The sequence below is a fragment of the Sylvia atricapilla genome, chromosome 1 (genome assembly GCF_009819655.1).
Source record: "Sylvia atricapilla isolate bSylAtr1 chromosome 1, bSylAtr1.pri, whole genome shotgun sequence".
In the NCBI taxonomy this organism is placed as follows: domain Eukaryota; kingdom Metazoa; phylum Chordata; class Aves; order Passeriformes; family Sylviidae; genus Sylvia; species Sylvia atricapilla.
In genome coordinates this window covers 106953026-106966880 of record NC_089140.1, presented here as the reverse complement: position 1 = coordinate 106966880, position 13855 = coordinate 106953026, and positions in this window count along the sequence as shown.

Genomic DNA, 13855 nt, shown 5'->3' with positions numbered 1-13855 from the left:
AATACAGCACTCCAGGTGTGGCCTCACCAGTGCTGAGCAGGGAAGAACGTTTGTCTTCCTTTAACCTTCTGACAGTGTTTTATAGAGGTAGTATTACAGTTACTATTACAAACAATGAGGATACTGCATTTTGATAACATTTTAATGTGAATTTTTTATACACTATAAAGCCTGTATCTTCCACTTGTGATGGAAATAGAAGCTATTAAGCTACAAAGGGACAACAACATGTCAGAAACACTGTGATAGGGATCACTACAGGATAAAACACTGCTATAATTTTCATCATTTTCAAAGACAATGATAGTGTCTTATACAACCCACACAAGTAGTATGTTGCCATACACCTTCCTACACTGCTTGCTGCATGAAATGTTCCCAACAGTGTCTTACACTACTATAAATCAGCAGCAACCATTATAGCTCCCAGCACTATCAATCTACAGAGACACTACAAAAGTCACCTAACATAGTACCAGCAGATGTTAGGGGAGATTTCATACATCAAGTTGAATGCACAGGTGTCACCTGGAATAATTTTTGTGAGAAGATTTCGCATACCATTTATGTAATTGTTTCCTATAGAGTCATTAATACATATCTGGGATGGCTGGTTTCTCCTTATTATATCAAGTTCAATGTTTTTTCCACAAGATTTCACAGTGTAGCATACAATGAAATCATTAAAACAAGTATATTTATTTACCAAGTATTTTTCATTTTCGTGAAGGAAAGAGTCCCAGACTTTCCTCGAAGATTTTAGCATGCATTTAGTACTGGTGACTTCTTAGCTAGTTTGATGGTATTCTTTGGGCTCCTGGAGCTACTTTAGCATATTTCTGTTCCAAAACTCTTACCCAGGTTTAGCATTGCCAGCAATCACAGGTGATGGAAAGGAAGTTGCAAATCTCACCACAACACACATGAACTTACCTTAATTTGCTCTTATAAAGGCTCATGTATATTTTGCAAAGGCACTCCTTCACAGTCACTATGCAACATGCAGTGCACAACATTCCTGTCTGCCAGGTAAACCATTTCCCCTTGCAGCTCATAGTTAGACTCTGCTAATGTTCCAGTACTTCATCTTAGGATATCTAGGAACATAAATATGTGAGAGCAGCAGTTTTCAACTATTTTTATGCCACGTCTTTTTCTTTATTCTCTGGCAGCTCTTGTTTGCCAAAACTTCTTCTGATCAATAACTATGGAAAGCACAAAAACTTCAATCTTTTAACACACTTCTGTGAGCAACAGTTAAAGGAACTCAAATTCTGTCCATGGTAGAAGCTTTCCAATTAAGCTGGGGTGTAGGCTGTTTCACTAACCCGTGTAGGTCTATATACAGCATTTTAAGAATGCCATGACTGAGTTAGGCAAGGGGTTTTTTTGCATAAACAGCCAAGAAGCTCCATTTGAAAGAACTGCCAAAGTTTGGTACATACTTCTTTACATCAGAGGAGAAAAAAAAAGGCATGCACAGGGTTTCTCTCAAATGAGATTCCAAACTTTTTCCAGTTTCATTGGCATCTAAATCACAATCAACTTCCTAGTGAATTGAAGATTGTTCACATGGTCTCATGTGCTAGACTAGTTTCTAGTGCTCTGTTTTCTTTTCTTACATTATCTGGAGAATAAATATTTGTAGTGGCTCAATGATTATCTTTCCCTCCCTGAAGTTTATTAATTTAAAAAATATAATATAATGTAATGTAATATAATATAATATAATAAAAACCAAAAACAACAACAACAAAAACCCCAAACCAAAACAACCCCAGTAGCATTTGTTAATTCAGAAGATACCCAGAACTTGGGCAGAACTTTCACCTGGGTTTACTGAAGAGCTGATTATGACCATTTTCACCTGTACCATGACTTTGTCAATAAATGGTATCCCTGGTGGCCAACACATGTTCACCAGTTGTGAAGACAAGGTCCATCCATTAGCATTTTCTTGAAATTAAAGTGAGAATGGCAAGAAAGGTGTTCTGCACTGCTTACAGTGAAAAAATAAGAATATTCAGAGGATGGGAAAAGCAGATGGGGACAAGAGCTTCCCTGCTTTCTCTCTTTTGGGAGGAATCAAGCAGAGATTGTGAACGATAATCCAATTAACTATGCTCTTGAGGCAAAAGCTAGGGAATAAGAGGCAAGTACAGACAGGTCCCAGCAGGACAGGAAGCCAAGAAGGTGTGATGGGCATATCAGAGTACAGAACAATAAACACTGAAAAGTTTAACATCACCACTTGCATTGGTAAGTAACTCTGCTACTCTATGCCCACCTTGGGAAAAATGAAACCACACAAACAAACATGCAATACTTAAGAAAGGAGAAAAGAAGGAATTAGGACTCCTCATTACCTTTTATTCATAGCCTCCAAATTGAGAGCCCAAATCTCTGAGCAAAAAGGAATTGTGGAGGAGATAATGGTAACAGCAAGAATGGCTACAATCTGGCAAATTATCAAAAAGCAGCTTTCCCCACCAAGGTTCTTAAGTAGAGACAACACAGTGTGTACTTACTTACCAGTTCTAGTAACTACTTCAAACCATCAATAATATTAAGAGGTTAAAGAAAATTGGCAAAAAGAAATCAAATTGATAAAACTAGTATTTACAGTACCGACATAGTAATGAGAAATATTTATATAATAAAACTACCCACTTAGAAATAAAGACGGGTCAATACAGAAGTGATTATCACAATTCAACCTTGAACTTTTTATTTCATTGGTGGACAAAAGCAGAGAAATTTTTAAAAACACAGAACATACATAAAATTAACGTAATCCTTTAAATTATCCTTATGTCCTTCAGTCCTTTGCCTCAAAGCCAATGTGATATTTGATTTTGCCTTCACCAAGGCACATACTCTTACAGGTCTGGGGGAGTTTTAATTCTACAGAAAAAATTGTTCCAATTTACTCATAACCAAAGTATGGAAGCAATTACAAAATGTGCTGATGCATTATTTTCCTCCCTCCTCTTCTCCTACTAAGCCTTACCAAAGAGAACTAATTAAAACTGAGCAGTGAAGGTGGACACCACTCCTACTGGGTATTGGGGAAACAAAGGCAGTGCAGCAACTCCCAGCTGCCTTAGCTATACCTGTGTCAGAACAGAAAGGTCATCAGACACTGGAGCATGCTCATCTCTATTGCTAAAATGGTATCTGCCACATACTGGGGACCTACAGCCAGGGCACAGCTGCTCTGTTCTGGAGTCAAGGACACTCTGGTTTGAGCATGGCCTCGAGGACAAAACATGGTCTTCAGCGGTTTTGTTCACTAGTGAAGAGGTATTCCATCAGCTCAGGCACTGTAAGAGCTTTCAGAATCCACTGAGCACAAACTCAGCAATGAAAGTACTCCACTGGATTATAGTGGTAAATACTTGTTGGGCTGAGTACAAAGTATGGACAACACTGGCTGCTGTCAGCTGTGACTGTTCCTTTAGCCTGAGGATTTTATCAATCAGCTTCCATACCTCTTCATGATACTTGTATCAACTGACAATTTTAAGCAGAAACCGAAGTGTCAAACTGCTTATCTGCTGAAGCTGCAATGCAGTGTGTGATGTATTCTACTGTGGCTGGACCCTCAAGAGTCAGTCTGTGGTGCTTTAAATCACTATTGTGGCACCAGAAGTCAGGTCTGCATAATCACAATGATAAAGTCATCACAAGAAGTCCCCCATTAACTAACAACAAATTATTATTCAAGGACCACATTGCAATTTTTTTTAAAAGTAAAAAACTGCCAAGAGAGCAATGTAGGTGAAAATATATAGAGACAAATTTAAAACCAGACACAGAAGTAACTTTACTCTGAGAAATAGCAATTTTAAGTAAATTTCAAGTCATAGCAGTTTTTAAGTTTACAGAAGGTTAACTTGCATGATTAAATATGCATTTAGCCACTCCAAAAACACATATGAGAAGTACCCTCTTCCCTAGTGTACCAAAACCATTGTGGTTTTGGTATTGTACCACTCCCACCAACCACAGTACCAGGAAATGGGGGTTGCCAGCAGCATGACAGTGTAAGAACAGAGAGCTACTGAGGTACATCCTTTTTCTTCTTCACTACAAGATACTGTAGAAAATCCAAAGCACAGTACCACATTACAACTTTCCTGATGGTAAAGCCAGATGAGTGAGTTCCTTACTTCCCAATTTCCTAGTAAATTATTTGCTCTCTGGTGTAGTTCTTTATTCTTCCATTCTCCCACAAATTCACCTGCTTTGTGAGGCCAGTGAAAACATGCAGTTTCCAAAGGTAAAAGATAATGATTTTTTCTAAGTTAGATCATTCTGATGAGCTGTTTGCTACAAAAAGCTGAAAATTTCTTTGATCACTTGGGCTCCCCTTCTTGGGGAGCAGTTCCACATTCAGCATCAGCCAATCTAAGAGGCCACTGCTGTGAAAGAAAATGTTTTCCTCTCTCCAGACCCTCACTGCATATTTTGATTCTCTCCCTATTTTAAGATGAGAAGTTCTATAGATGTTGTCAGACCTGTGTGTTGATCCAACTAAAAATGAAATCTTTTTGACAAGTTGAATTTTGTTTTCATCCCTTCTGAAAGCACACAAAGAGGATAGTTTCACCTCCTCATAGCATAACCTAAATGGAGATTGCCACAAAATACAGCAGTTCTGTTCTTCCCAACCACTTCCACACATTCCTGCAGCTTTCCTTGAACTGGATTTAACAATCACAGAGCTTTGTGGCAACTCAGCAAAAAAGAATTCACTTTGCATCAGATCAGTGAGTTTAGCACTATTATCCTAAGTAGCAGCCTTCATGCACAGTTGGTTAGGTGTAATATCAAATTCCACATTCAGTGGGTGACATTAATAGTCTGACCCCAAAAAACAACACTAAAATCTCCTCCCTCAACTTCTTCCTTCACTCCCCCTTTCCCTCACAGGTATGGCGTTCACATGGCTGCCCACTGAATCAATGCAACAAGCAAGTGAAGTTTTTTTTTTTTTCCTGGGAGGTTGATGAGCTGAGTCAACTCGCAAGGGCTCCAAAAGCAACATCAGAAAGGGCACCAGGGAGAAGATGACAGGGCTTAGGACAGAGCAGAGGCAGGAGGAAGAAGTGTCACTGCCCAGCAGCACACACTAATGTGTGAGAGTTTAGACTGATCTAAGTCAGTGCTGTGGCTTTGCTCTTTGAATTGCCTCCTGTTCTTTTGAGTTTGCAGGCTCTCACCTGGCCTGCAGACACTGCAAGAAACCTCCTCTGGTTTTCTTGGCTTACCTCTCTACCCTGCAGGGCTTCCAGCCTGGTTTGCCACATCCCAGCCAGCCAGCAAGGCCAGCACAGAAGTGACAGTGGGAGGGCACTGGGGTAAGTGGGTAAGGGTAAGACCCTTGCCTTGGGGTGCCAGGTAACAATGGCCAGTTGGTTTAGGGGTCCCATGGAGCTGTACAGGGGGATAATATGCATGCTCTAGGCAGTTCTGCTAACCATCTGCTGAGCTTCCATGCAGTTTTGCCTTTATTCAAGTCCTCATCTGAAGAAGAAGATTCCCTGTGGAGGCAAATGTTCAAAAGTATTGGTTTATATATGTTTGGAAGAGGGGGTCTCTCCTATGAGATTGGCATGTCAAAATGTAGCATCTGGGGCAATGGAGGCAGACAGCAGCAGAGATTTAAGCCCAAAGTTGTCTTTCAAGTCTCCAGAAATATTTCCAATATCATCCTCATTTGTTTTGATGAATTTGATCTGTAGGTTAGTCTTTCTTGTCCCTTTCAGTCTGCCTAGTGCTATTGGAATTAGTAAATAGCAACTCCTGCTATCCAAGTGGCTTGTTCCTAATTACAAGATGCAAACAGACACCTAAAAGATGATTGAAAAAAAGAAAAGTACCACTAATTTTGAAAAATCAAAATGATTCCCATGGGCCCCATAAGAATACTTTAGCTATATTCAAAACAGTTGTGCAGAAGCCTTCATGTCCTAGTACCAGTCTCCCAAAACAGTGTCCATCTTCACAATATTCTTCATAAATTCACAGTTACTCAATTATCTTCATAAATTCAGTCTTCATAAATTCAGTTTTAAAGGTCTTCTATGTACCATATACTTGCAGTGCAATGTATTGTGGTCCAATAACTGGTAACAATCTCTACAAAAGCCAAACAGATGTGATCAACCAGCACATACATTCTTCAGTGAACATCATCACTGTTCTTTCCTCTTGAAGCTTGGTGACATTTTTGTTTTCGTATACCCAAATAACTCACAGCCCTCAAATTCTATCCTGTTATGTAAGTATAATTTTTGCTTCTCCCCAATAATAATTTATGTTATGTAGAGGAGATGTTGTAATAATCAGATTTTGCACAGCGACATTGGCAAACAGTTATGTGGAGGCTGTGTCATCCTCCCCAGATTAGAAATAATAATAATGTCTGACACCTGTTAAGAAGGAAAAATTTTAAGGTATGGTAAACATCACAGAAAAAAGTTTTGAAGTTGCAAAAGTTGTGGTTTACAAATATAGTTCAGATAGGCAGCCCCTGGATAAAAGGCTTACAACCAAGTAGAAAAGAAAGGAAATAGAGTGGTTACAGACATGAGAGCCCAGCCAGATAGCAAGTCAGCACAGACCAATGTGGCAAGTAGTATTCTCAAGAATATTCACTGTTTATAGCTGTAGTTATGGCTACAATCTTCTAAAAGTTAACTCCTGACAAAGAAGGGTAAAGCTGCTCCACTCTTCTGCCCCGTGAATCATCTTCCCTTGCTTTGATATTGAAACTCATCTGCTCCCAATCTGTGAAAGTGAACAGGCAGAGAAGTGCTTTTAAAGAAAGACAATTGTTTTTCTGCCAATTCAGCTTCCTAAAACATCTCATTATATGACCAGACAAGTAAAAGTGATGGTACGGGGGACAGAATGGGAACACAAGTGAGTGTAGAGGGGAGAAAGAAAAAACATGGATTTTAGTAACAGTGGGCTGTGAGGTTTTCTTAGCTGGTAAGATAGTGCCAGACTACAACTTAAACGCTGTCACTGGTTTCATAAGTATTTTGGTGGGGAGGAGTTTTGAAGGTAAATGCACTACAGACATTTATGAGAAGCTTCTTATATAGAGAAAGAAAAAGAAGGAAAGAAGGAAAGAAGGAAAGAAGGAAAGAAGGAAAGAAGGAAAGAAAGAAAAAGAAAGAAAGAAAGAAAGAAAGAAAGAAAGAAAGAAAGAAAGAAAGAAAGAAAGAAAGAAAGAAAGAAAGAAAGAAAGAAAGAAAGAAAAAGAAAGAGAAAGAAAGGTGAAGACTGCTACTTTGAAAACTTCTGAGAGTGATTAATGGAACAAATGTTAGAGACATCACTTAGATAAGAAGATAAGAACTTTGTTGCTTTCTCAGTTTTTGAAACTCAGCACTTCTTTTTCTTAGGCTATCAAATAAATGAAAAAAAAGAAAAAAAACCAAAACAACTGACCAGCACTGTGTCAGATCTGACAATGGACTGAAGAAATTCAATTAATGATAGGATCGATGACAAATAAACAAGGATTTTGAGTTGAACATCTGAAGTATGATTGAAATACAACACAAGCAACCCCTCCCTTGCTTAGTCAGTCTTCTTTAAAGATGCTCTCCTACCAACACTAGAAATTGATGTAAAAGAGGGCCTACAGGAACATATAGAGTCCTTTCCTTGCAGAAATGTATCTTCTTATCCAGCTTTTTCAAGAAAGAAAAGCTCTTTTAGTACAGTACATACAAAAGTCACCCCTTTTTTACAAAACTTTCTTATGATAAATATTCTCCTTATCATTTACCCAGGACCATAGCTTTGGCACATCACAACCAACATCAAACTACACTGTTTCTGTGACTATTTTATATAAAGCACACACAGGGTAAAACATTACATGCATAAATGTAGAACACGGTATAATATTTTAAAAGACATAAGCTGGTCATTTAGGAAGAATAACAGACTATGATTTCATACTTCCAAAATAAAATGTTTGCTCTTTTCAAAACTCCAAACCAACAGGCACATACAGTTTAGCTATCAATTCTACTTGTTCCAGAGCTCATAAAAGTTCCATGTTAAATTATGCAGGTGAAAAATTTCATAGACAATTTCGTGTTACATTGTCAATACATTAAAATTTTGTCCTCTGTTCTAGCCTTATAATTAATTACTTTGCTTGCAAAAATTTGGTCTGAACCAATAAATATCAGTAAACATAGGAGGTTTAATCTGCTTTTCTTTCGCAGATTTGGCCACTCTCTCTTCCACTTGGCTCTCCTTGTCATAATTGCAGATGAATTTAGGGGTTTTTTGTTTCCTTTCACCAGAGAGCAAAGTTACTTCAGTTCTTCATTCATGGGTTGTAATTTATTTTCCTTGACCATATCTAATCAACTTTCCAAGTTCATGCTGACCAAGTACTATGAGGAATTCTAAGACAAAGAAAAATAAAAATCTATGCTTACTATTTTCAATAGATACATAAATGTTTAATTCTACAAAAGATATTTGTTCCAAACACAATTATTCTCACTAGCTGGGTAAAATCAGCAGGGTAAAATGATCCATCGTGGATGGCAGAATCAAAGGCCCACTTGGAATGACTAAGAAAGAATACAGCATTTAGAAAACGGCATACTGAATTGATTTGAGCAATAGTACCTTATTCTTCAAAAATACATACACACTAATAACTAGACTGTGAATGCATTTAGAAGATCACAGCCACATTTTGTCATTACTAGAAGACTAGCAGTATTTAATAATGAAGGTTATACTCTAGGGAAAAAACTCTTTTCTTGTTCCTGTAGAATCAACATAAAAGAGGCGTAAGTATTATTATGGTCCACATTCCCATCAGCAAGACTTCTAATTAGTCTTTTAACTTAGAATTTTTCTTACTGATACCAAGAGCAAACTTAACTTGATTTTCAGACTGACTTAATGTAAGAGATATTCCTATTTGTCTTGAAAAAGAATATATTGCAATTATAGGAGAACACTTTTTTAAAGTATCTTTTTGTATGAGAGGCATGCTTTAAAATTCATAAATGGATGGAATGGAATAAAATGAAAAGAGAGTGGCAAAAAGCATTAAAGTGGTAAAAAGCATAAGGTGATAAAAAAGCTACATCCTTAAAATAATTATTAGAAATCAACATAGTTACTATTTTTTCTGTGTTTTCTCCTGTTTTTCACAGCAGATCTTCTCTGCCTTGGGACCCTCCTCTTACAGACTGTACTCACACAAAGTATCTTCCTTCTCCTCCTTTTTGCTCCTTCTTGAAAAGAAACATGCGTGCATATATGCAAGGAGTCTGCATGGATGAACATAAGCAAGGGACTCCTGACAAAACTCAAACATAAAAATACAGCATACCAGAGGTGGAAGCAAGGACAGGCAATCTGGAGGAATACTACAGAATTACTGTCTGAGCAGAGAGGGGATATTTAAAAGTCTCAACTTTAGTTAAGTCTTTAGACTAACTAAATTAACTAACTTTCATTATCTAGCTAAGACTAACTTTAATTATCTCCCAAGACAGTCTCAAAGGCAAGCTGATGGAGTACAGACTAAATAAGTGTACAGTGGGGTGTGCTGAACATCAGCTGAAGCGTCAGTCTCACAGAGTTGTGATCAGCAGGCGTGGAGTCCAGCCGGGGGCCAGTCAACAGTGATACATCTCAGGAGCCACTGCTCAAGCCAATGCTGTTCAACCCCTTCATGACTGACCTGGATGACAGCAGGGAATTGGACCCTCAGCAAGTTCAAAGGTATTCCAAGAGTGAGAGTTGTTGACACATCACCACTCTTGGATGACCTCAGTGGATTGAAGAAACAGTTAGACATGAACCATATGAAGTTCAACAAATGGGAGAGCGAAGTCCTCTGCCTGAGGAGAACCAACCCCATGCACCAGTTCATGCTGAGGGATGACTTTGCAAAAAGTACCTGGGAATCCTGGTGGACAAGGTGGTTTTAAACCAGCAACGTGCCCTTGGCACAAAGGGCAAGAGCATCTTGGACAGCACTGAAAAGAGCACTGCCAGCAGAATGAGGAATCTTCCTTACCTCATGGGATCAGATTCTCTGAAAGGAAATCACACTCAACATAATTTGCGCTTTCTGTTTTCCCTCAGGAAGTTGATTGGGATTGTGACAAGGTGGAAGTACTGCCCTCTAGCTGTTCAGTCATCTCCTTTGTCATTCATTGTCATGAGTCTTCAGAAGGCAGATGCTGGAGATGATGCAGAAGTGAGAGTCCCCAGAAGAACAGTATGACTCTACACCGCAAATGTATTACCTTTTACCAGATACTAAAGTTCAGTGATTGTCAAGATCATTGCTGCCTTTTCTTCAGCATGGCTTGGTAGTGCCTTCTCATGTTCGTCTTTCCTGCTTTGCTTTCAACATTCAAAAACTGAAGAAGTTAGTGAACTGTAGCACTTTGCTTCCGTGCCCCAAAATAAAATATTAACCTCTAAGAATACTTGAGGAATTTTCAGCTCCAAAGAGGCTTAGATTAGACATTCTGCTATTTTTTATTTATAGCATATGTTCCTAGTAGCTGGAGATTCCCTTTTGAAGAATAAAATCAGGACATGGAAACATTTTCTCACTGCAGATTTTGCACTTACTCCCATAAGTGCAAAATGCTGAACCTGCTGTGAGCTTCTTTATTCTAAATATTTATATTTGCAGAAGGAAGTAGAATAAAAGTTTAGCATCCAAATGATTTTTTTCTGTGTTTGTTATTGCCCCTCTGGAATATGGCAAAGCCACCAAAATCCTTGTAGTGTACAGTGCTGTTTGAGTACTTCATTTTATACTGGAACATACAGGCTTGCATTTCAGGTGCTACTTTTTATTACCATTCCATATAATAGCCAATGCAGAATTGAAATCACAAAATTCTGCAAAAAAAAAAAAACAATTAAAAAAACAGGCAGGAAGCTGGCAGAATAAATTGAAGACAAATTTATTCCGTTAGCATCATTCCTTTTAGGAAGCAAAAAGCACCGTTTACCCTAAACCCCATTCTGATATTGTTGTGTGTTTTGATGACAATTTGCTGGCTTTTAAATAAACAGAATTTGAACATCAACCATTTACATAGGCAGACCGTCATATGTAAGCTTCATTTTGCCACAAGATGAATTAACACAGAGACTGGACATGTAGAAAATCCCAAAAAAGTTATGTGATCACCAAGTTCAGTTGGTAAAGAAATATTACAACAAAAATGTCATTTTTTTCATTTCACCATCTTCCTTTTTCATCCACTGAAAGACTCTTCTTCCTTGGGATCTGCTCTGTTACCTGGTGGCATTGTTGATGTCACAAAACACCAGCATAAACACCTCCCCTTTTTTTTTTTTTTTAATTTCAAGATGAAAAAGTAATCCACCCTGAAAGTGAGGCTTAAATTTGCCACTGTCCTATCTATTACCAGTAGATCCAGAGCTATCATCCTTACTATAGCAAAGAACGTGGTTGCTGTCAATTTGTGCTCTCACCAAAAAAGATGTTAAAAGCTTTGTCTAAGAAACACCTGGCTCATATGAAGAATACTTAACTTTGATACCACGACCTGTAGTCATGAAGGTTTTTAAGCAAGTGGTGCTACCATAAAATTCTTTTCTGTCCCTTTCCTGCATAATTAGCTTCATAAATACTACATTTAATTTTTTTACATTTTAAATGTACATTTGAAAAGGTTAATGAATCAGCATTCTGCATTTTCCTTCTTGTGGAGGAGAATGTCCATGACTCTGTGGAAATTCAGGTAATCTAAGTGACAAAAAAAAAAAAAAGTTACTAAGAAATATGAGTCAGAAACAAAGGAAAATGTCTTTCAGAAAAGAACTGATTCTCCTCTGTCTGAATTCTCCTATCTCCCAAACATATGACATACTCAAATGTACTCTTTCAGCAAAAAAGAAAGACTACACTGACAAAAGTTGGAACAGAGGTGGAAGCAAGATCTCATTGAAACATATTTGCATTTGAAACTCTTGATGATGACTGAGATTTATGCATCTGAATTACAATTAAATAATGTTAAGGTTGTGAGTAACTCACAAGAGCAAAGAAATGTGCAATTAAAGGGAAAATATACCATATGTCCTTTGATATCTAGACATATTGCAGTGCATTAAGGAAGTCATAAAAGAGACACCCTGTTGTGGTTATGTGTTCTGAGACATGTGGCACATTTCCATTGTAGCTATCTATTTCCCTGCTTTTATGCATCTGTGTCATTATTTAAATGTTGATATTGAATGTGAATTTCCCTTTCCATGCTAAAAGAAACCGAGTTTCAGACCCCCTTTTATCAATGTTTCTTTAGATCTGTTGCCATTTATGAATGTGAAAGTCCAAAAATTTAAACGTGAACGAAAAACATCACAAATGGCAAAAAAAAAAAAAGAAAAAAAAAAAAAAGGATTGAATTTAATCCTCAGACAAAATGAAACAAAGGAGACAGTTTTAAAGACTGTGAATGAATGATCTTATATCTTCCCTCTAGAAACTGACAGAGTTGAATTTCAAGCACTGTTCTCCTGTATTTTGCATGGAAATAGCAATGTACTAAAAAAAAATTCACATATTTAGTTTGGACCATTTGGGGAAATAAAATGGGAAACTACTCCTTTCATTTTAAGGTTCCTCACCTGTGGCATCCCACAAGCCTATTTTTTTTTCCTCAACTCAAAAGCCAACCTTAAAGTTTAAAGTGGGAAAACAAAATGAAACATTAAGATCCTAAGAGGAGTGTTTATGTGGCTGACATCTAACTCACATCGTCTTGAACACTGCAATCATCAAGACACCCCAGTGCAAAATGCTTTATACACAGGAGTTGAGTAACCAGAGCATGACATGTGGATGTCACATTTGTGGAAAAAGAAAAACATTTTGTGGCATTCCCAGTGTTCAATGTATTTCATAGGAACATGTTTGCTGTGCTTGTAGCCTTGAGACACTTTCAGACACCTCATCAGTTCTCCAGGGAGAAGTGTATGATAAAAATAAATCCTCATAATTCAGTTACTAACTGTGTAGGAGATGGTTGGTTCTGATTACACACTGATTTGGCCATTGCCATCATGTATTCTTCATTTGTAGGGTTCTTTGATGGTGTTTGTAGTAACTAAAAAAGCACCAAATTGAACACACTGGTACTACAACTGTTACTCTCTCTGTTCTCTCAAAACCATGTAATAATAACCACAGATCACCGTGAAGATCACCATCAACTTTAGAAAAATACAGCTACTTCAAACCTTCCTTTTTTATTTTTGGTTTTCTACAAGTATTATAGTGATGGTGATGATGATGATGATGATAAACTGTGCAGCAGACAAAAAAAAATGGACCAAAATAGTAAAAAAAAATGGACCACATTGATGAGTGAAATGGTTAGAAACACGAATAGACACGCTGGCATTGCTCCATCTTAGCACTGCGCCACAGATATTTCCTGGAGAAGAGTGAGCCAGATTAGCATCACATCAGCTCTGGGTCCTGTATAATCTGAAGAGACAGGGCAGAAGAAGTGTCATTCTGGTAGCAGAGCACATCAGGCTCAGGTGGCGAGCCCTTGGGGAGCGGGATGTTGTAGGAATGCAACAACAGCTTGGAGCCAGCAGCCCGGGAACCGGTTGTCAAGGGGGAAAAGCAGGGGGCGATGGGCAGTCGCAGCCCACCCTCGGACAGCAGAGCCAGCAAGGGCAATCGTCATGGGGCTGGGGACAGGAGCCAGCCTAGACCTAGTCTGAGGAGAGAGCATGCCAGCTGGGAAGCAGCTGCACAAGCCACGGGGTGGCCACGGTTCCCACCGAC